Source organism: Pan troglodytes, chromosome 11, assembly GCF_028858775.2.
Source record: "Pan troglodytes isolate AG18354 chromosome 11, NHGRI_mPanTro3-v2.0_pri, whole genome shotgun sequence".
Classification (NCBI taxonomy): Eukaryota; Metazoa; Chordata; class Mammalia; order Primates; family Hominidae; genus Pan; species Pan troglodytes.
The window spans coordinates 89646184-89669929 of NC_072409.2; positions in this window are offsets into that span (position 1 = coordinate 89646184).

The window sequence follows — 23746 nt, forward strand, 5'->3', positions numbered from 1 at the left end:
TAATTAAAACAATATAGAAAGGATTCCCTATTCAATAAATGGTGCTGGGATAATTGGCTAGTCATATGCAGAAGAATGAAACTGGACTCCTACCTTTCACTATAAACAAAAAATTAACTCAAGTTGGATTAAAGTTTTAACTGGGACAGGGCATGGTGGCTCATGCCTGTAATCCCAGGTGGATTATCTGAGGTCAGGATTTCGAGATCAGCCTGGCCAATATGGTGAAACCCCGTCTCTACTAAAAATACAAAAATTAGCTGGGCGTGGTTGTGTGTACCTGTAATCCCAGCTACTCGTGAGACTGAGGCAGGAGAATCACTCGAACCCGGGAGACGGAGGCTGCAGTGAGCCGAGTTTGCACCACTGCACCCCAGCCTGGGCGACAAGAGCGAAACTCCATCTCAAAAAAAAAAAAAAAAAAAAGTTTTAAGTGTAAGATCTCAAACTATAAGAATCCTGTAAGAAAACCTCAGAAAGATTATTCTGGACATGGGCCCTAGGAAATAATTTTAATTCTAGTTAATTTTCTGACATTCATTTGTTGGGTGATCTTCAGAAAATCTCTTAACTTTATTTCCTCAACTGAACTCTATATTTCTGCCTACCTCTCATAATCATTGTTATGATCAGATGAAATTATTGTCTGAAGAGAGCTTGAAAACTATACAGTTATATACACAGGAAACATAACCATTATTTCCTGATTAATTAGATTTCCCGTAAGTTGTGAAAGACATATTGAAGGCTTTCTTTGTTTTAAATCTGAGAAGATTGTATCTGTTCTTGGCTATATAAGTTAAGAAAATTGTTCACTTCCCTAGCGTATGTTTGCCTCTGGACTCTTTCAACAAATTTTTCCATTTCAGGTAGCACTAAAAGGAGATAAAGGGTGGATAAAATTTGCATGGTCTGAAAACTTTCTAAAACTAAGTGTCCAACAAATATTTTAGTACTTGTGATAATATTTCAAACAGACACTATTGAAGGAGAATGGTGTAATGGGGAGAGCTGGACACAAGACAAAGAGGAGAAGGAGAAAAAAATAGGATGTAGAGAGGGAAGGGATGAATAAATGTTTCTAGAAAGCTTGAGGAGGATAGTAGCTAACCCAGACCAGGGCTAAATCTCTTTTAGAAATCTGTATTATGTTCTCTCTTTATGGAAGTGTCAATTAAACTAAGAAGCAGTGCAATAAACCAAGAAGAATACAAGTATTTGAGCCAGAGAGACATCAGTTTGCATACAGGTTCAGGAAGTTTCTAGCTACCTGAACTTGGGTAGGTTATTTGATTTCTGTATAGCAGTCTCCTCATATATAAATAACTACCTGGCATAGTCCTGGACCCATGGTTGATGCTCTGTAAATGTAAGCAATTATTTTTGTACCCAAGGTTGGATAAGGATGGAATTATAGGACAAAGATGTGTTTAGTTATTGGATAGCAGAAAACAAAGTATTGGGTGGGTATACATTGTACGTATAACTGAGACTATACTATACTCATAAATAATGAATAAGAATCATTTTTGGTAGGAGTAAATATATCAAGTGACCAGAAGTTGAAATAATGAACAATCATAATTGTATGTTTTCATCCAATTTGAAAGTGTATGGGGATTATATTATTCTAAGTACTTTGAAGCTTCGGGGAAGCTTGGAGTTCATTCACTTCATGACACTCAGCCACAGTCATTGACCAAAAATAAATTTGACCATGGCGTATCACCATATATTTGCTATCCCAGATCTTTGTGGGGTCTTGAAGCAAGAAATAGAAGTGTGCTGAAGCTGGAAATGTCTTAGAATTTTCATATAGTTTGAAAGACCTATGTGGTGGATGAATAGGATAGCTACACTTAGATGATAACACAGCTGCTCTGTAAATATTGCAGAAAAGGGTTTAGTTGGATCACAGAATCTCCAGTCATGGGGAAAATGTTCAGGAAACATGGCTATTAGAGAAATTGGGTCATCTATCATAGAGAGTATAATCTAATTTTCAAGATCAGAGATAGATACTTTATCTCACCCAGATCTTACTAACCTTCATGTGCTCAGAAAAGAAACCTTCTTGACTCTGCCATGCTGCGGGTCATCTCTGCCGTTTGCTTTCTTTTTGGATGCGGATTAGCGTGGCTCCCTGTCAGGTCACCTTCTCCTCCTGTTGGTTGCTAAGACTGATGCTGTAGACCATGTCTTGCTTTTGTGCTCCCTAAATGAGAACCTAATGCTTGCCTCACTTGTGTCCCTTTTTTGGTATAAAGATACAAAAAAAAAAAAAATTCCAGGTATGGTGGACTTTTAATAACTTTAGACCTAACTCTTTAATTTTCATATTTTTCTTCTCTAGTTTTTAACTGGGGCTTCTGGCAGAAAAGTTCACACCAGAGAACACCTGGAGAATAATAATTATCACCCAAATTTCCCCTCTTGTTTGATATGGACTTTTGCTTTAAGGGGATTCCCCTCCAGAAAAGGTTTCTCTCTCAAGAAACAAAAACAAACAAAACTTTGTTGAAGGCTCTCCTCCAGGAAATCTTACAGACATAGGTGTTTAAATTCTAAGATGATCAAATATTGGGCCATTTCCATCCTGTGGTGTTTAACAGTTTTGAGTTAAAATAGGTCTTTGTGTAATAAAACATTCTCCTGGTAATTTTACATCAAATAAAGTTTTGGTAGAGCATTTTTAAAAAATAGATTATTATCTGTTTAACAAACATTTTTTAACATTGAGAAAGATATCCCAAGTAATTTCTCATGAAACCTGGGTGACAAAGAGGAGGTTTTTTCTGGAGAAAAGAGTAAATTAAATCTGCAAGTTACAAACACAATAGAAGAATGGCGTGTTTATAAAAGTTCTTGCAGGTAATAAAGCAACTGTTTAGCACTGAGATTAAGCTTGAGTTTCAAATTGTTTGCCTTTAAACAGCAATTTCTGCATTGTGCTTTGGAAAGCCCCTATTTGGTTCTGGCTGCTTAATTAATAAATGCAATTCAACTTTCCCCTCAATGAAAAAGTAAGGCATTAGACTAGATGTCTGTGGCATGCAGAGCAATAAACAACATGGCTCGAAATTTTAATAGGAACAATGCCATTTTTTCTAGAATCGTTAATTCCTTATCTTGTGGATGCATGCCTGCTAACTAGCCGTTTGTATTTACTTCAAATTCATCAGTTTGAGATGTTGCTGGACTCTATTCTTACTGATTAAATAAAGTATTCTTTATTGAGAGCAAAAACACATCATCTTAGTTTCAGATCATGCCACGTCATTGTTGAGAAGATTTCACATTCAGTATTTTAACTTTGTAAGCTGGATGGTTAATGCAAAGTTTACTCAGAAATCATTTAGGTGGTTGTGAACCCATAACAAGCAGCAAGCTTGTTTGCTGTGTAACACTGAACTTTCACATTATAGCTGGGCTGTTTTGGGTGGCATATTTCCACAGCATCCTCAATTTGTCTCCCAAATGGATTAAGCCAGAGGGTCCTACTTCACCAGATTGTCTTATTGCTTTACAGATATACCTTTACAGATATACAGATGAAGTGAGCACTAGGTTTTGTTTGTCTTTCCTTGAGATATTTATCTAGAAGAGTGGGTGGTGATTTCTTACATTGATTTCATGTATTTTGTAAATTTAGAGTTCAAACAAAGATCTATTCTTTCTCTCTCCTTTCTTCCTCTCTTAGTTGTCACTCCCTTCTGTCACCTCATTTACAAATGAGGGAAATAAACCTCAGGAAGGTGAAGAGGCTAGCTCATGATCACATAACCAAGTTGCTCCGAGTCAGACTTAGGAGTAGGTTTTTTGATTCCAGTGAGAGGTCAATTCATCTAGGATCCAAAAATAATTAATTTACTTTATCCCCATGGTAGTATTAGTAATGTCAGAGTAGGTAGTTAGGCAATATGAGTAGGGCAGGAGAGCCCCCCCCTTCCCCCAACCAGGAATGTCAGGCAATCATCAGGTGATGGTCTGGCAGTTGTTAAACTGGCTCTCTAAAATAATAATTGGTTGCAGCTGGTGCCAGGAAAGGCAGCTCCCTATATATAGAAAACACCTGAAGCTGGTGATTAGCAGCTTCCCGATAACATCTCAGGAGTTGGGTGAGTGAGCTCAAGCATATGCACTGAGAGGCAAAATGGCAGAGTTTAACTGGTGTGTGTAACCTTCCTCTAGGAAGGCTCAACTGGTAAGAGAAAAACACCTCAAGTGAGCATGTGCACAACGTTGGTAAACACACTGTACATGTGGCTCCTCCCAAGTGCTGGCAGGCTACTGCGCATGCAGATAGCCTACCTCAAGGAAATACCAGGAGAGAAGGAACACAAACCCTGGAACCATGTCAGGGTCTAAAACCACAAGTCAAGGGTTGGACTGTGCACTTGGATTTCTCAAGTTGCCCACATGGCCCCCTTTCAAGTGTACTATACTACCTCTCATTCTTGGTCTAAAACTTCTTTAGTAAACTTTCACTCCTGTTCTAAAATTTGCTTTGGTCTCTCACTCTGCCTTATGACCCTGACAAATTGTTTCCTCTAAGGAGGCAAGAATCAAGCTGCTGCAGACCCATATGGATTCACTACTGCTAACAGTAATAGTTAAGATGCCTTATGTAAAATTACATAAGAATACTTACTAATATGAACTAAATGCTGTAATGCTGATGAGGAGCCCAATATTTAGGTGGGCAAAGGCTGGGGAGAGATTAAGCAATGTTTCCAATTAGGAATATTTAGACCACCGTCACCTATTCACAAAAGCAGCAATTTCTGAAAGTATCTGTGTGTTAAAAATGGACACTCATGGAAAATATTGCCTCTGCACCATTACAGCAATTGATTTTTATTACTCTGAGTCTAGATTTATGTATCAAAGTTCTAACATCTAATGGGAACTTGGCACGGCTTTGCCTTAGTGCTGCAAGATGATAGTCAAAGACTTCTTTTTTCTTGAGTTCTCTTGCCAGTGATGCATCATAATCAGTTTTCCCCCTAATCCTAAATCCCAGCACTTGACTCAAAGTTTCTTCTTCTGTGGATATTTTGCTCATTTAAAGAGATAACATATGCTTGTGCCATCTACAACCTGCCAGCTCCACCTGACTTTTAGAAGTCAACACAAAATAACTTTTTTTTATTATTTTTTTTAAAGAAAGCATCCTCTGCAGTTTTTGTTTGATCACATACTTTGCAAATGTAATGTATCATTTGTGCAACATCTTAAGAGGTCTTGCTTTGTTAGTTTTTATTCGTGGCTTGACATAGCTGAAAGATTTCTCCTTATACTCAGCCATCACAATCTCTTCCCTCAACCCTTGGCAAGGAAAAAATGAAACAACCTGGATAGCTACAATTGTGGTTCTCTTTTTGTGTAACTCAGGAAGATTTGTCGACACTGATAGAGCACAATTTGAAACAGGGTGGGTGAAACAACGGGCTATAATAGTCAAAACCAAACTATTTTTCAAGTGACTTTTTTGTTTATGTAACTTTTCATTTATTGTATTTGCTTTCTATGGATAGATTATTTTCATATTCAATATTCATGCTTTTTAAACATTTAGGTAGTTTACTGTTTATGTTTTAATGGAGATTGAAGGAGTCAAGTTCACCCTACACAGTAGTAGTTATTCTAATATATGCAATTCTTATTCCTCATGAGGCTGAGGCTAAAATTATTAACCTTCTTTTTAGGTTTCAGGCTTGCTAAGTACGCAACTGATATTATATCTGTAAAATAAGCAAATAATATAACCTACTTATATGGATGATGTGAAAATAAAGTGAGGTGATGCATGTGAAGTGCTTAATGTGGTGTCTGGTACATAGTAAACATTCAGTGAATATTAGCTGTGGTAATATTAATAGGAACAATAATCTCCTCTTCAGTAAGAAGAGGATTGAGGTAATTAATTGTCACTAAGAAAATCTGTGTATGACTAAAAAGTAAAAATCAATTTCTAGAAAATACTTTTGATACTGCTATTTTTCTCTATAATTTTAAATGCTGTTTCAAAATTTATCTGTGAAAAATCCATACCTCTTTTGACACAGGATTTAAGAGGATTGTAATAAAAACAAAGAAACATTTTTATATACAATAGAAATAGAAAAGAAAATAATATACACAGGGTGAGTTACATGTTTTTGCTCGGTTGAATTTCAGATTGGCCTCGGAACTTGGCACAACTAGGATAAGAGGACCATTTAGTTCTGACCTCACATCCATGAAAAGGCCTTGAATTTAGACTTTTAGTATTATCTGTTAGCAAGTTATATAAAGAGCCCCAGAAAAATCCTAACAGACTCACATCTCCATCATAGAACTTTACTCCTGTGTCTTTTTTTCTGAACTTGCCTTCAGTGTTCTAATTACTTAATTAATTTTTGTAAATCCTGCAATTATCTTGGAATAAGGTATTTAAATTTATTGTATTTGGGCATGTGTGCCAAAGGCAAATCATTAATTTGCTAAATATAAGCATTTTAGAAAGCTGTTTTGTAAGTCGTTGTTATAACTCTGTTTTGACTTTCTTCTTCTTTTTTTTAATTTAAATATACGTGGTGTCTCCAAAAGTGGAAATTTTCTTATTTTGACCCTCAGGAGTGCCTAGCAAGGAATCCAAGTGGTATTGCACTTAACAGATAGCTTTAGAAGGCATGAGTGGAGTGTAGAAAATGGAGGGGAGCAAGACTGGTCATGGTGGCTCATGCCCGTAATCCCAGCACTTTGGGAGGCCGAGACGGGCCGATCATGAGGTCGGGAGATCAAGACCATCCTGGCTAACATGGTGAAACCCCGTCTCTACTAAAAATACAAAAAAATTAGCCTGGCGTGGTGGTGGGTGCCTGTAATCCCAGCTACTCGGGAGGCTGAGGCAGAACAGGAGAAGCACTTGAACCCGGGAGGCGGAGGTTGCAGTGAGCTGAGATCTTGCCATTGCACTCCAGCCTGGGTGACAGAGAGAGACTCTGTCTGAAAGAAAGAAAAGAAAAGAAAATGGAGGGTTACAGAGAAACCAGGGAAGTTTGGGACAGCCATGAAGGCCCATTGACAATTGCTGCAGAAACAATGATTGTTTATTGTTGTGTGGATAAAGTTAGAGTCAAAAATTTTCCTATAGAACATAGTAGTAAATATTACATGCCTTACCTAAAATTATTGAAGATCCTCTTTTGAAGTTTAAAGTCATTAAACTAAAAAGTTAACATTCTGTTGCAATGTGCCTAGTAGAGATATACTGGTGAAAGACAAATGCAAAAGAGAATGTAAAAAAAATCAGTGATGGATTTGCAACTGAGATATTTGAATAACTTGAGTTATTTCTCTTCGCAACATATACAAAAAGCCTATTACCTGCCTTGAGTACAAAGGGATAGCATGCATAAATAGCTGCAGAATTTATGTTAATTTTAGAATATGTAAATTACCTTTATTAATAGGTCACACTGAATGTGAAATGTGTCCTCAACCACTGCAGACCTTTAATAAAATAAGAGCAACAAGAAATCTATCTTCTCTATGATGGATATAAAAATACAAATTAAAAATCAAACAGAGTAGGGGGAATAGAAAGTTGTTAGCTGTTGAAAATGAATATATTTATTCAAATATATTTGTCCTTTAGCACTGATAAATTTTGTATATGCATCAAAGAACAGAAAATATTTTTATTATTTTTGCTTTGGGTTAATGTAGTCATATGCAGGGCTTGACCAAATACATTTATTCCAAGAAATTACATTCAAATTTGAATCCAGTAGATTGATATGTGGTTATAAAAAAGAGATACTAGTTGTAACTTGCATTGTCTTGTTATTACATTGTTGTGCTAATCTAATGTGTGTTCATTTTGTAATCCAAAAGAAAACTGTAATTTATAAATCTTTAATCTTAAAAGGGACTTATTGCAAGAACTATTTTAGTTTTAAATTTTTCATATATATTATACATATATACACATATATAAATTTCATATGTAAATTACACACATATATGTAATTGTGTTCACCATTAAAATATGGACCAGTTGGCATATTTCTGTTTAAACCAAGGTGATATGTACCTGTTAAATGTGTCTGGTATTTATAAAATGTGGTGCAGAAACATATCCTAAAATACTGGGTCTTTTATTGGAGAAACCTAAAAGGGGACTATCAGTCAGAATTAAAGTCAACTCTATGGGCCCCTGATTTATGGGGAAGAAAACTGCAGATGGCTAGATCTTTTCTGTGTTTTGTTTTATTTCCCAGTATTTGCTTATATCGTTCTTTATCATTTAGTGTTCCAATATTTAATGATGTAATGATACCTTCTACTGTAGATTCTATGTAGTCTTGGTGTTAGCCTGATGCTGGATAATATAAATGTGATAGCCTTGACACCAGAAAATCAGAAGAATCTCCATGTGTCTGAGAAGTATTATAGACCTAACGGGCACATGCCCTAGGTCACAAGATGACAAGGCTATCCAAGAAGATATGGTCACTGGAAGAGAATATCAAGGAAAACATCTCTAGTTAGTCTGACATTTGTATTCATAGGTTCACTGCTTCTAACTATTGTGATGGTGCCCTTACTGCTTATTATATGGTCTGGCAATATTAAGGTGAAGTGAAATGGTTGAGCTGGAAACAGATTATGCAGGGAGAATTCTGCTTTTTTGCAAACCATGGAAAAGTTCACCTTCTTTCCGTCATCTGTAACACCAGACATGTCATAGTTTTCCATGTAAACAATAGTAATAATGAATATTTCTGTTTTAAAAAATTAATGTATTATTTAAAAATTATATTAATTTTTTAAAATTGATAAATAAAAATTGTATATATTTATCATGTAAAACAAGAAGTTTGGAAATATGTATACATTGTGGAATGGCTAAATAGAACTAATTAATGTATGTACTGCCTCACACACTTATCTTTTTTTGTGGTAGGAACACTTAAAATCTACTTTCTTAGTGAATGTTTTCAAGAATACAATACATTGTTATTAACTGTAGTCACTATGTTGTACAATAGATCTCTGAAACTTATTCCTCCTGTCTGTCTGAAATTTTGTACCCTTTGACCAACATTTCCCCAATCCCTATCTCCCAATCCCTGGTAAGCACAATTCTGCTTTCTGCTTCTGAGTTCAACTTCTTTAGATTTTTAAAAGAGTCAATAAAAATGTGCAAAATTTAGTATAGTTTCATGGCAGTTGTCACTAAAACAATTGCTTCATTTTTTACCATCATTCCTCTTTCATCTTCACAGGTGGACGTGCTTAGTGCACTTGGCTTAGCTTAGTGCCAATTTTATCTCTGGGTGCCTGAATCATTGGATTTCTTTGTGTGTCTGAATCATTGGATTTCTTTGCTGCATGGCAATTTTCTGCTTCACTCTTTAAGTGGTTTATACATTGACATTTATGAGTCTTGGTTACTGGGTTTCCATAATCTATTTCAAGGTATTAGGTTACTGAAAATCAATCTATTTGGTCTATATCAATTTTCAGATATTTGGATAGTCATATTTGTTTTTTTTTCTTTCATTCCTGATCTAGATTTCTGATACTTGACCAACTGACATGATTTCCAAGTTGTAAATCAGCTTTCTGTGCTCCTGACCTCAGAATAATAGAGCCTTGTACATTCCACCAAACATTCACAGCATGACTTGGGTTTGCCTAGACCTAAAGATTTAGTCATTGTAATCTGGGCAGTAGCATTGTTGTCTGAATCTGATCGTGACAGAAGGCCGAGACTCCAAGGCCTTGTACTTCAAACCAACAGCTTTAGTGTCAGGAAACCATATTTATAGAGAGAGAAATCCATTTTGACAGTGAATTTTAGATGGTGGACGTCTTTATTTTCTTCATCTACTTTGCCTTAGGTACAATCTTTTCTCTGATGACTTCCTCATATTATTATAAAAAATGATATTTCCTTTCTATTTCTTCCCAGCGGTTTTACTACCAAGAAAGTACTTCCTTTCCACTTTCTTTCTGCTCAATAGTTTGAATATAAAGAATATATTTTTGGAGTTAAACTACAATATTAATATTTAATGGATCAGGGTAAACACAATATGACCTTGTAACATTTAGGACTGTATTTAATGATAAAAATAACTTAAGACCCAATTCAAGTAATTAGAACAATAAAGAGTAATTATTGGCTCCTTAGGTTAGACATTCTGAGGTAGGATTGTGCCTTAATTATCTAGTGATATGTAAAAAATTATCCCCAAACTTAGCAGCTTAAGATAATAAACTTTCATTACTTTGTAGTTTCTGTGAATCAATAATTAAAAAATGGCTTTGCTTGGTGGATCTAGGTCAGGATTTCCCATAGGTTGCAGTCAAGTTGTTGGCCAGCACTGTAGTTATCTGAACACTTGCTTGGGGTTGGTGAGTCTCCTTCCAAGATTACTCACTCACATTGTAGGTGGCAGAGACCTCAGTTCCTCTCTGCTCTTAGCAGGAGGCTCAGTTCCATGGCATGTGGACCTCTCAGGGCTGCTTGAGTGTCCTTATAGCAATGCAGCTGATTTCCCCTAGAATATGTGATGAGAGAGAGAAGGAATTTGCAAAGCCTTTTATGGTCTAGTTTTAGAAGTTAGATGCTGTCACTTTTGCCACACTGTACTTGTTAGAAGTGAGTCATTAGGTTCAGTCCAAGAGAGGAAAATTAAGCTCTATCTATTAAAGAAGTAAAAAAAAAATTGTAGACATACTTTAAATTCTCCACAGATTGTCTTCAGGAATGGTTTGATTCAGCATATCTACAGTGTCATCTCAGACCAGTTTTGACCTTTGGGGTCTGATTTGCAGGATGAGCATCATCCAAAGGAGTGGTTCTCCATGTGGTATCAAAATTGTTTCCACAATTCTAACCCTCCAAGATAAGAGAATGTGTTGGTAGTTTTCTGAGAAGAGCAAGACATTCTCCTTTGGAAAGATTAGTAGCATACCACCCTTCATTTCTTAGTTGGTTTAACTTTTCAGCTGTTATGAATTAACTTTTATAAATGAACTTTGTGGAAACAAGGCATTTTGATCATTGTCTCTGGGCTGGGTCATCTGCATCAATCAGTGTGGCAGAGGAAATGGGATTATCTTGATTAGATTAGAAAATTTGTGTTCTCACCTGAAACTGAGGTTAGGTAATAACTATGTTCCCCTTCTATATCCCTACCCAAACTATATGGTTGCTCAACTATGGGGAAACAGTTTAATAGATATTGATGAGGCAGAAAATTAAAGATCTCTATCTGTGCCACAAAGACATCAGATTCTGTGTTGGCAAGAGTAGACTGAATCTTTATAAAAAGTATTAATATAAGTAAAAGAAACAGAAAACTAAAAAAGCAAAAAAAAAAAGTAGAAAATTTACTAAGGTAAACTAACAGTTGCATTTATATTTTAATCATACGTTAACAATTTGGAATTCTGATTTACATATCAGGTTTAGGAACTGAATCAGTTAGCATAAGTCTGCATGGTTTTATATTCTCTCGGTGTACTGTCAAAATCTGAGCCCTCCAAAAGGCAAAGTCTGGCCTGAGATAAATTTGGCTATAGAATATTATGCTTATTGATACTACTTCTGTAATAATTAGACATTGATTTTTTCTTTAAAATTTTTTTTAACTTTTAGTTTCAGGGGTACACGTGCAGGTTTGTTATATAGGCACACTTGTGTCATGGTCATTTAGTGTAGAGAGTATTTCATCAGCCAGGTACTAAGCACAGTGCCCAATGGGTATTTGTTTTGATCCTCTCCCTTCTGCTACCCTCCACCCTCAAGTCGGTCCCAGCATTTGTTGTTCCCCTCTTTGTGTCTATGTGTTCTCATTATTTAGCTCTCACTTATAAATGAGAATATGCAATATTTGGTTTTCCGTTCATGTGTTCTGTTTCTGTTTGCTTAGGATAATGGCCTCCAGCTGCATCCATGCGTCTACAAAGGACATGATCTCACTTTTTTTTAAGGCTGCATAGTACTCTGTGGTGTATATGTACCACATTTTCTTTATCCAGTCTACCACTGATGAACATTTAGGTTGATTCTATGTTTTTGCTATTGTGAATACTGCTGCAGTAAACATATATGTGCATGTGTCTTTATTGTAGAATAATTTATATTCCTTTGGGTATATGTCCAATAATGGGATTGCTGGGTTGAATGGTAATTCTGTTTTCAGTTCTTTGAGGAATCACCACACTGCATTCCACAATGGCTGAGCTAATTTACTCTCCCACAAGAAGTGTGTGTTTCCTTTTCTCTGTAACCTCACCAGCTTCTGTTATTTTTAAATTTTTTAATAATAGCCATTTCTACTGGTGTGAGATGGTATCTCATGGTGGTTTTGATTTGCATTTCTCTAATGATTAGTGATGTTGCAAATTTTTTCATATGCTTTTGGCTGAATGTATGTCTTTTGAAAAGTGTCTGTTCATGTCTTTTGCCCACATTGTAATGGGCTTTTTTTGCTTTCATTTCATTATTTACCCAAAAGTCATTCTAGGATCAGGTTGCTTAATTTTTATATGATTGTATGATTTTGAGCTATTTTCTTTGTGTGATATTCTATTTTTATGGTGCTGCCATCCGAGTGTGTGGTTGGTATAATTTTAGGTTTTTAAAAATTTGCTGAGGATTGTTTCATAGGCATATACAGAACTCTCCATGCCAAAACAACAGAATATACATTCTCCTCATAATGACATGGCACATACTCTAAAATCAACTAACCTTTTTAAATATTTTAATTCTGCATCTATCATAAAACTTTACTAATTAAGATCTAGAACCTCTAGCTAAAGTTAATACCCCCCTAACACATCTAGATGATAGTAAACAACAATAAATCCAAGCATTGCCTACGGTTTTAATTTTTAACTCTTTAACATTTGTTGAAGAAAACTCTTTGCTGTATGTCAAGAAGTCTTTAACATTTTTTTTCTCTTTTTCAAAGTAATGATTTATGGGAACTATAGTTTTACTCTTTCCATTGATGCATTGACATTTCATAATGGGAGTAAGCACTTTGACACTGGAAAAAATGGAAAAGATTCCATCACATTTTATCATGACTGAAATATAAAATGATTTATATTTTCTAATGAAGAATGCATAATCTAGCATGCTCAATAGTGTTAAATATAGAATTGTGTCCTGTTTGGATTAATCATTAAGGATAGAGGATAAATAAGCTTATATTTTGATAAAACAGATGGAATCTGCTTTTGGTTTTTATTCACCAAGTGCCATATGATTTTGAGAGAAGAAGACTTAGATCATGAATTTTGCCGCATGACTGGCTGACTGTTTCCTAATGTGAACTTCCCCTCATGTTCAATAGTATACTGTTTATATTACTCAGGAAGTAATATATTTTCTACTATTATTACTCAATTACCCTTATAAAACTATAGTGTCTAATGTTCTGCCTGGATGAAGTTCAAATATGTTTTAAAAGACTTCTGATAACTGTACATAGTACCAGGAACAGCAAATACCATAAATGTGTATATTAATGTATGTGTAAATATATGTTTTTGAAACCATCCTTATAAATTTTATAAAACGAATCAGGGAAGAAGGGGGTAGGAGAAATGAAAATACACCAAGCTTAATTATGCAGAACATTCAGATTAATGTAGCACATTCAGCATTAATGATTAGGTCAGCTTGCTTTCTGACCTGCTTCCTCATAGTGTTTTGATGCCTATTGTTCTAGACTCACGTAGATCCTAGATTATAGTTCCCCTTAACTGCTTTATAGATAACAACTTAAACATTATGAAATGTTAAGTTTTCCCCTTGAGATACTCTTTCAGGTCCTACATGCCATTGAAACTACTAACATCCACTTTTCCAAAGGACGCCACGGGAGCTGACTCACCAAAGAATGCAGTTTTCCCATCCTGATAACTTTATTACCCTTACCCTGACCACTCAATGTTTCCAGTTTTCTAGCCCCTCACCCTCCATGATCTCCTTAAAAACCCCAGCCCAGAATCCTTGGGGAGGTGGATGTTAGGGTCTTGACAGCAGGGGCACCATCATCTTGGACAAACACCACCACTTTAAGTTCTAGCTCCCTTTCTAACCTCATGCATTTCAAGGAAATCACTTCTCTTCTAACAACAAGCAGCAAGAAAGAGCAGACAGTAAAACACAGATAAGACAGGTCAGACACAGAGGGAGGGGGAAAGTCTCTTGGGTAACCACCAAACTTCACACTCACACAATGGGCCCCAGTAAAACAGTGGGCCCTGGTAAGCACATTACTTTCCCTTTAGGTGCACTAAGATAGGAAAGCTAAAAGAAGACTCAGGGGGTATGCCTGCAGCTGCAGGAAGATGTATACAAAAACTCTCCCTCCCACATAAGCAAGACAAAGAGACACAGAAACATTCGAAGCCTGTGATAAGGTATGCCACCTGAATCCCTAAAAACTCTTAGTCTGTAAGAGAGAATGCCTCTGACCTAACTCGGCCAGAAGTCCCTCTCAGGTTTATTCCCCAAAATAAACCTGTCTTTGACTGTTGAGCTGCTTTTCATGTTTCTTTCCTCTTTCTTTAACTCGTACAGGTCTCCTCCCATCTCCTCACTTGATGCCCTGCAATTATGAAGCTCTGTGCTGCAAACCCTCCTATCCCTGTGTATTGGTCTGTTACTGCACAAGAGACATACAAACCTGTTGGTCTTCTAACATTTTTATTATACTTATTTATAGGTGGCTTTCTATGGCTAACTGCCCCTAAACCCTGAAGTGTTCCAACTAATAAACAGGTATTTCAAGATTTCTGATGTAATAGAAGTGCATTAATTCCAGGAATCATTGTACTTGTGTAAAGTCTGTGCCTATGGAGAATGAGAGTGTTGTTGATAGTATTGAATTAAGTAAAGTAGAAATCATTTTTAATTAAAAAGTATTATTCTTAGCTAATGTTTTTCTGTCTAAATTCACCTATTACCCCCTTCACCCTTTGTCTGTGTAGACAGAGCCTAAAGTAATCTATGTAAAGATCATGCATATAAAAAAAAGAGATTAATCCTGTCTCCTCCACAGAATATTGTTAAGTGCATTAGGTGAAAGGCTAATCACTGTTATCAACAATAAAGGACGGAACTAATTGGAAAGATTTTAGAAAAGATCAATAAAAATTAATTAGAACATCCAAAGTATTTTTTTCAAAGCAAGTACAAAGGAGTTGAAAACGTAGCCCTTTGTTGAATAAGAAATAGTCTACTTGAAGAGGAGAAGAATCAAGATTCAAAAAGTGCTTGCTCTTTCTGAACATAGACTTTGGGAGTAAATCTTTTGTGCTCCTCATGACCATCACACATGCAAATAATATTGGAAAGAAAGACTAAATATAAATTAATTTGCTGCTATTTATTGGATACCTACTCTGTGCTGGTCACTGGGCTAAGGGTACTACATAACTCACTGCATCAAATCTGTATGATGACTCATTGGAATGTATACTATTTTGACGACCTCCTCCCTCTTCCTGCTTTCTAAAATAGCAAAATCAACTTTAGGGAGGGTAGCCAATTTGCCTAAGGTTAAAAGCCAGTAAGTATTGTATCTGGGGTTTGGACTTCGGATGATGTGTATGATGATGTGATTTTAGAGCCAGAACTAAGTCAGACATCATGCCCATTTGGGCTGAATACTTCTTAAAAAGCATTAGATTTGGCTGTAGAGTTCAGAGGCCACAGAGACCTATTACAGGTGTTTAGCTTTCCCTGGCAGATGCCTTAAGCATGAACGTCAAGCTCCGCAGCAGCTGGACAAAGACAAGACAGGTTTTCTTCTCCTCTTATTTCTAATACATCAGATAATCATTTTTCAAATCTAATGCAATGAAGCCTTGTATTAGAAATGCCTTTGAATCTGTATGTTTGGCTTCAATGAAAAGAAAGAATTGTTTAGTTCTTAATGTTGTCACTGAATTGGAATTTAAATGTCTTTGTTCTGTGAGCTTTTTGTATTAAATGCAGGATGGCTTAGATTATGCATTATTTCACAACCTAGTTATATCACCTAAAGATGAATAATATTCTTTGGAAGGTTTTTCACAAATGAGAACTTTTTAAAAAAACATAGGACCATGCATACTGAATAAAATAATTAAAATAACATATTAAAAGGTCATTTTCATTGGTTGTTTGTAATTTATTCTGTAGAGCAAGAGCAGAGAACATAGGAATTAATTAGCATTTCTTACCAAAGCATGTGATTGCTGTTTCCATTTACCACTGAGGTAAATTTTATTTATTTCCTCTATAATATTCAGTAGAAGGTGTTTTTTTTTTCCTCCCAAGCATAACTTTCACTGAAAGTTTTTAACAGCTCTGGACTTCATAACAAATATTGAATACATTCAGTTCTCCAATAGATGACATAATTGTTGGCTCAGGGTAGTCCATATTTTTAATTTTACTTCGTCTGAATAAATGCTTTTTGTAATGAGCGTCCATGGTCAAGAAGGGATTAAATAAGTTCTAAGAAAATTACCTCTAGGCTTGGCACGGTGGCTCAAACCTGTAATCCCAGCACCTTGGGAGGCCAAGGCGGGCAGATCACAAGGTCAGGACATCAAGACTATCTGGCTAACCCAGTGAAACCCTGTCTCTACTAAAAATACAAAAAATTAGCCAGGTGCGGTGGCAGGTGCCTGTAGTCCCAGCTACTCAGGAGGCTGCAGCAGGAGAATCCCTTGAACCTAGGAGGTCGAGGTTGCAGTGAGCAGACATTGTGCCACTGGCCTGTAGCCTGGGTGACAGAGCGAGACCCTGTCTCAAAAAAAAAAAAAAAAAAAAAAAAAATTACCTCTAAACCTTTTGTGCTTTTTGCCTTATTTAAATGTCACTGATGAATTTTCTATATTGGTATGAAATGACCAGATTTGGGGATTATCTCTTATGATTTAGGATTTATTGTGTTTCCTTAGTATAATGAATTTATTTTAATAATAATTATGATACTATGATTAGCCAAGAAAAACTTGAAACCAAAATGATTTTGGACTTGGTCATCCAAAATCTGAACAAGAGGGGTACAGAAGTCTAAGGAATTATACTGGATCAGCACAGTTGCTCACACCTGGAATCCTAGCACTTTGGTAGGCTGAGGCAGGAAGATCTCTTGGTTCCAGGAGTTCCAGACTGGCCTGTGAAACAAAGTGAGAACCTGTCTCTATAAAAAATAAAAACATTAGCCAGGTATGGTGTCTCATGCCTGTAGTCCCAGCTATTCAGGAGGCTGAGGCGGGAGAATCACTTGAGTCCAGGAGTTCAAGGCTGCAGTGAGCTATGATGATGGTGCCACTGCACTCCAGCCTGGGTGACAGAGTGAAATCCTGTATCAAAAAAGAAAAAAAAAAGGAATTATGTCGGATAAGAGTACTCCTCTTTGCTCCAGTAGAATAATGAGGAAGAAGATCTTGTCACTAGATCACACCGAACATTCCAATACAACAAAATCTCTATAACTTGCATAAAAAGATTATTTGTAGCATCTGGTGCCTTTCTAAAAATAATATAAAACAAAAAGATAGCTTCAAAAGTAATTTAGATATCTTCTACAAGTTACCTGCATTAAAGTACAATCTATGTTTCTTTAACATTTATGTCATAATACTAAGAAAGTATTTTATTTATATATACCATACCTTAAACTAGATTACAAGAATCCAAAAAAAACCCCACAAAAAATAGTATACGTTAGCAATAGGAAGTAAAGATTCCCTTATTAGTTCTGTTGAATTTGGAATGGAAATTGTGAAGCAAGTGTACAGTTTGATCTTAGTATAACTCAAACATGAGAATTTTTATTTAGTTTTATAGGCTCTGTGGTCATTGTGACTTTTTTAGACATCTTTGTAATTAGTCTTAGCAAAATTCCAAGAAACCTGAAAGTAATGTGATAGAGTGGAAAGGTCATCAATTTAGATTTAGAAGATATATTTAATTTTAGCTCTACCACTGAGTAACGGAGGATTCTTTGGCTACTTACTTAACTACTTTAAGCATCAGGTTTCCCACTGTAAAATGGGGATGATAAATTCTACCTTGTTGAGTTGTTGAGATGACCAAAGGAAATGCTGTATGTAGGTAAAATACCTACCGAACCACTTGGCAATATATAAAGATTTGTTGCCCTCTTCACCTTTTCTTAATACTATAAAGTATTACACACAATGTGGAAATTTCTGGTATTGGCGTATAATGAACGTGTTCATGTACAGCTAAGAAAAAAAGCTACCACAAACTGTATGCATTCTAATATATGTTTTAAATAGACATACTTTTATGCAGGTTTTACTCTAACAAATTATTTGAAGAAATCACGATACTAGTAATGGCAAATGCCCTTTTCCCAAAATGGCTTTCCTAGTTCCACAAAATAAGCACCAGATTTTTGCAAATAATCTTTCAAGCCTCTATCAGATAACTTTTATTCCTTGTCATTGTGGAAAATGCTGAAGGGCTACAATTTGTTCATAAATATGTTTAAGGAAAGTGTTCTTTGTTGTTTTCAAAACTTCTACTTTTTTTTCTCAGATGTATCTCACAGGTATTTCATTTCTATCTTTTATTTCCTACTCTTCTGATTTAGTTCCTGCCTGGCAAAAGTTTAGTTTCTATTTTCTTTTCTGTAAGTTTCTATTTAATTAACTGAAACTAGTGTTAGCTCATCTGAGCCATCATCAGTATTTTCTGAACCAGAATGATTTTTTTACACTTGTCAATAGTCCCAAGGAATAGATTTGAAAGTCTTGCCTTGAAAAGTAAAATGAACAATGCTTGTGCAGATTGTGCCAAAATGAGTTGACACCTGATGAAAAAAATGATTAGGAAAGATAGTGTTCTGTCCCTTGATAGCTGGGAATACTTTCAGAGTTCAAACTACTGTTTATCTCAGTAATTAACTAGAATTTAAAAAGTGATTTTGAGAACCAATGTCAGCTCAAAGTGTATGTTAGGAATATTTTTTTTCTCACTGGGAGTATTTTCCCTGATGTAAGAAGAACTTGAATATTCATCTTTGAGACAGTCTACCTAGTCCCCTGGTTGGTTAGAGTTCTCACATTATCTCCAAGGCATACCAAAATGTGGTAAGTGCTTTTTGATGAAAATAGTGTTTTAAATTTTAGGAACAAGATACCTCTAGAACTTTATAATATTTCTCTGTCAGGGTTCTTACAGGGTAAGTTATGAAGAAACTGAAAGTTAGAGGAAGGAATGGAGGGATGAGAACAGCCAAGGCTGGAAAATACCCCAGGGCCCAACAAAGGAAAGGTAGAGTTAGAACCATACCTTTTCAATTGTTAAATAATTTAAAATTTTAAAGGTAGCTTTATAACTTGTAAAAGGATAATATGTTTCAACAATGTACTCCTAGTTCAAAGTAGAGTTTAATCTGGGTAAGCAATCCAAGATATGTGCACTAGTTTGGTTCGAGAGGACTCTAGGAATAGAGAATTTGTATCCTTTCCTCATGGACAGTAACACAGGACTTAACAATATTTAATATAGAAATGGCTTTATCCTAAATCTTTCTGGCTTTAATTTTAGTCCTTATGTCCTCTCTAGAAATGAGAAAGAGATGGCTTAGCTTCTTGAAAACTCTTACATTTTTCAAATATGGACATGCAGGACATAAAATTCCTGCATGTCCATACAGGTTGAAGATCTCAATATCTTTTAATTTGCCTGGACTTCACCATATTAGCAAAAGGAAGGAAGCTTGAGTTATAATCTGCATTCAAAAAGTCCTGATGGAAATTATACTGTTTCTTATGACAAGTTAGTCCAGGCTAAAGAAAATGTCAAGTCACTTTCCTTTTAGCTAGAAGGATATCAAGTCAATGTTGAAATAATATTTATATTAATCATGATGACTAGAAGCCCCATGTGGCAGAAAGCTCTTAAGAGGTGAGTTATCTTTGATAAGTAAAGTGGGAAAATAAATTTATCATTTCTTTAATTTGTATAATTACTGAATGTAATACGTGAAGGACAGACTTGTATCTGGGGCCTGATGAGGGTGGGTATAAAAGAATTTGGGTGAACATGATGGGGACTGGGTAATTGAGGTACAGAAGATTCTGAAGTTATTTATTATTTTTTTGGCTTAGGTGAATTATTATTATTATTTTTATTATTATTATACTTTAAGTTTTAGGGTACATGTGCACAATGTGCAGGTTGGTTACATATGCATACATGTGCCATGCTGGTGCACTGAACCCACTAACTCATCATCTAGCATTAGATATATCTCCCAGTGCTATCCCTCCCCCCTCCCCCCACCCCACAACAGTCCCCAGAGTGTGATGTTCCCCTTCCTGTGTCCATGTGTTCTCATTGTTCAATTCCCGCCTATGAGTGAGAATATGCGGTGTTTGGTTTTTTGTGCTTGCGATAGTTTACTGAGAATGATGATTTCCAGTTTCATCCATGTCCCTACAAAGGACGTGAACTCATCATTTTTTATGGCTGCATAGTATTCCATGGTGTATATGTGCCACATGTTCTTAATCCAGTCTATCATTGTTGAACATTTGGGTTGGTTCCAAGTCTTTGCTATTGTGAATAGTGCCGCTATAAACATACGTGTGCATGTGTCTTTATAGCAGCATGATTTATAGTCCTTTGGGTATATACCCAGTAATGGGATGGCTGGATCAAATGTTATTTCTAGTTCTAGATCCCTGAGGAATCGCCACACTGACTTCCACAATGGTTGAACTAGTTTACAGTCCCACCAACACTGTAAAAGTGTTCCTATTTCTCCACATCCTTTCCAGCACCTGTTGTTTCCTGACTTTTTAATGGTTGCCATTCTAACTGGTGTGAAATGGTATCTCATTGTGGTTTTGATTTGCATTTCTCTGATGGCCAGTGATGATGAGCATTTTTTCATGTGTTTTTTGGCTGCATAAATGTCTTCTTTTGAGAAGTGTCTGTTCATTTCCTTTGCCCACTTTTTGATGGGGTTGTTTGTTTTTTTCTTGTAAATTTGTTTGAGTTCATTGTAGATTCTGGATATTAGCCCTTTGTCAGATGAGTAGGTTGCGAAAATTTCCTCCCATTTTGTAGGTTGCCTGTTCACTCTGATGGTAGTTTCTTTTGCTGTGCAGAAGCTCTTTAGTTTAATTAGATCCGATTTGTCAATTTTGGCTTTTGTTGCCATTGCTTTTGGTGTTTTAGACATGAAGTCCTTGCCCATGCCTACGTCCTGAATGGGTATTGCCTAGGTTTTCTTCTAGGGTTTTTATGGTTTTAGGTCTAACATGTAAGTCTTTAATCCATCTTGAATTAATTTTTGTATAAGGTGCAAGGAAGGGATCCAGTTTCAGCTTTCTACATATGGCTAGCCAGTTTTCCCAGCACCATTTATTAAATAGGGAATCCTTTCCCTATTGCTTGTTTTTCTCAGGTTTGTCAAAGATCAGATAGTTGTAGATATGCGGCGCTATTTCTGAGGGCTCTGTTCTGTTCCATTGATCTATATCTCCGTTTTGGTACCAGTACCATGCTGTTTTGGTTACTGTAGCCTTGTAGTATAGTTTGAAGTCAGGTAGTGTGATGCCTCCAGCTTTGTTCTTTTGGCTCAGGATTGACTTGGCAATGCGGGCTCTTTTTTGATTCCATATGAACTTTAAAGTAGTTTTTTCCAATTCTGTGAAGAAAGTCATTGGTAGCTTGATGGGGATGGCATTGAATCTGTAAATTACCTTGGGCAGTATGGCCATTTTCACGATATTGATTCTTCCTACCCAATGAGCATGGAATGTTCTTCCATTTGTTTGTATCCTCTTTATTTCCTTGAGCAGTGGTTTGTAGTTCTCCTTGAAGAGGTCCTTCACATCCCTTGTAAGTTGGATTCCTAGGTATTTTATTCTCTTTGAAGCAATTGTGAATGGGAGTTCACTCATGATTTGGCTCTCTGTTTGTCTGTTGTTGGTGTATAAGAATGCTTGTGATTTTTGTACACTGATTTTGTATCCTGAGACTTTGCTGAAGTTGCTTATCAGCTTAAGGAGATTTTGGGCTGAGATTATGGGGTTTTCTAGATATACAATCATGTCATCTGCAAACAGGGACAATTTGACTTCCTCTTTTCCTAATTGAATACCCTTTATTTCCTTCTCCTGCCTAATTGCCCTGGCCAGAACTTCCAACACTATTTTGAATAGGAGTGGTGAGAGAGGGCATCCCTGTCTTGTGCCAGTTTTCAAAGGGAATGCTTCCTGTTTTTGCCCATTCTGTATGATATTGGCTGTGGGTTTGTCATAGATAGCTCTTATTATTTTGAGATACGTCCCATCAATACCTAATTTATTGAGAGTTTTTAGCATGAAGGGTTGTTGAATTTTGTCAAAGGCCTTTTCTGCATCTATTGAGATAATTATGTGGTTTTTGTCTTTGTTTCTGTTTATATGCTGGATTACATTTATTGATTTGTGTATATTGAACCAGCCTTGCATCCCAGGGATGAAGCCCACTTGATCATGGTGGATAAGCTTTTTGATGTGCTGCTGGATTTGGTTTGCCAGTATTTTATTGAGGATTTTTGCATCAATGTTCATCAAGGATATTGGTCTAAAATTCTCTTTTTTGGTTGTGTATCTGCCTGGCTTTGATATCAGGATGATGCTGGCCTCATAAAATGAGTTAGGGAGGAATCCCTCTTTTTCTATTGATTGGAATAGTTTCAGAAGGAATGGTACCAGCTCCTCCTTGTACCTCTGGTAGAATTCGGCTGTGAATCCATCTGGTCCTGGACTCTTCTTCGTTGGTAAGCTATTGATTATTGCCACAATTTCAGCTCCTGTTATTTGTCCATTCAGAGATTCAACTTCTTCCTGGTTTAGTCTTGGGAGAGTGTATGTGTCCAGGAATTTATCCATTTCTTCTAGATTTTCTAGTTTATTTGCGTAGAGGTGTTTGTAGTATTCTCTGATGGTAGTTTGCATTTCTGTGGGATTGGTGATGATATCCCCTTTATCATTTTTTATTGCGTCTATTTGATTCTTCTCTCTTTTTTTCTTTATTAGTCTTGCTAGCGGTCTATCAACTTTGTTGATCCTTTCAAAAAACCAGCTCCTGGATTCATTGATTTTTTGAAGGGTTTTTTGTGTCTCTATTTCCCTCAGTTCTGCTCTTATTTTAGTTATTTCTTGCCTTCTGCTAGCTTTTGAATGTGTTTGCTCTTGCTTCTCTAGTTCTTTTAATTGTGATGTTAGGGTGTCAATTTTGGATCTTTCCTGCTTTCTCTTGTGGGCATTTAGTGCTATAAATTTCCCTCTACACGTTGCTTTGAATGCGTCCCAGAGATTCTGGTATGTTGTGTCTTTGTTCTCGTTGGTTTCAAAGAACATCTTTATTTCTGCCTTCATTTCTTTATGTACCCAGTAGTCATTCAGGAGCAGGTTGTTCAGTTTCCATGTAGTTGAGCGGTTTTGAGTGAGATTCTTAATCCTGAGTTCTAGTTTGATTGCACTGTGGTCTGAGAGACAGTTTGTTATAATTTCTGTTCTTTTTCATTTGCTGAGGAGAGCTTTACTTCCAAGTATGTGGTTAATTTTGTAATAGGTGTGGTGTGGTGCTAAAAAAATGTATATTCTGTTGATTTGGGGTGGAGAGTTCTGTAGATGTCTATTAGGTCCACTTGGTGCAGAGCTGAGTTCAATTCCTGGGTATCCTTGTTGACTT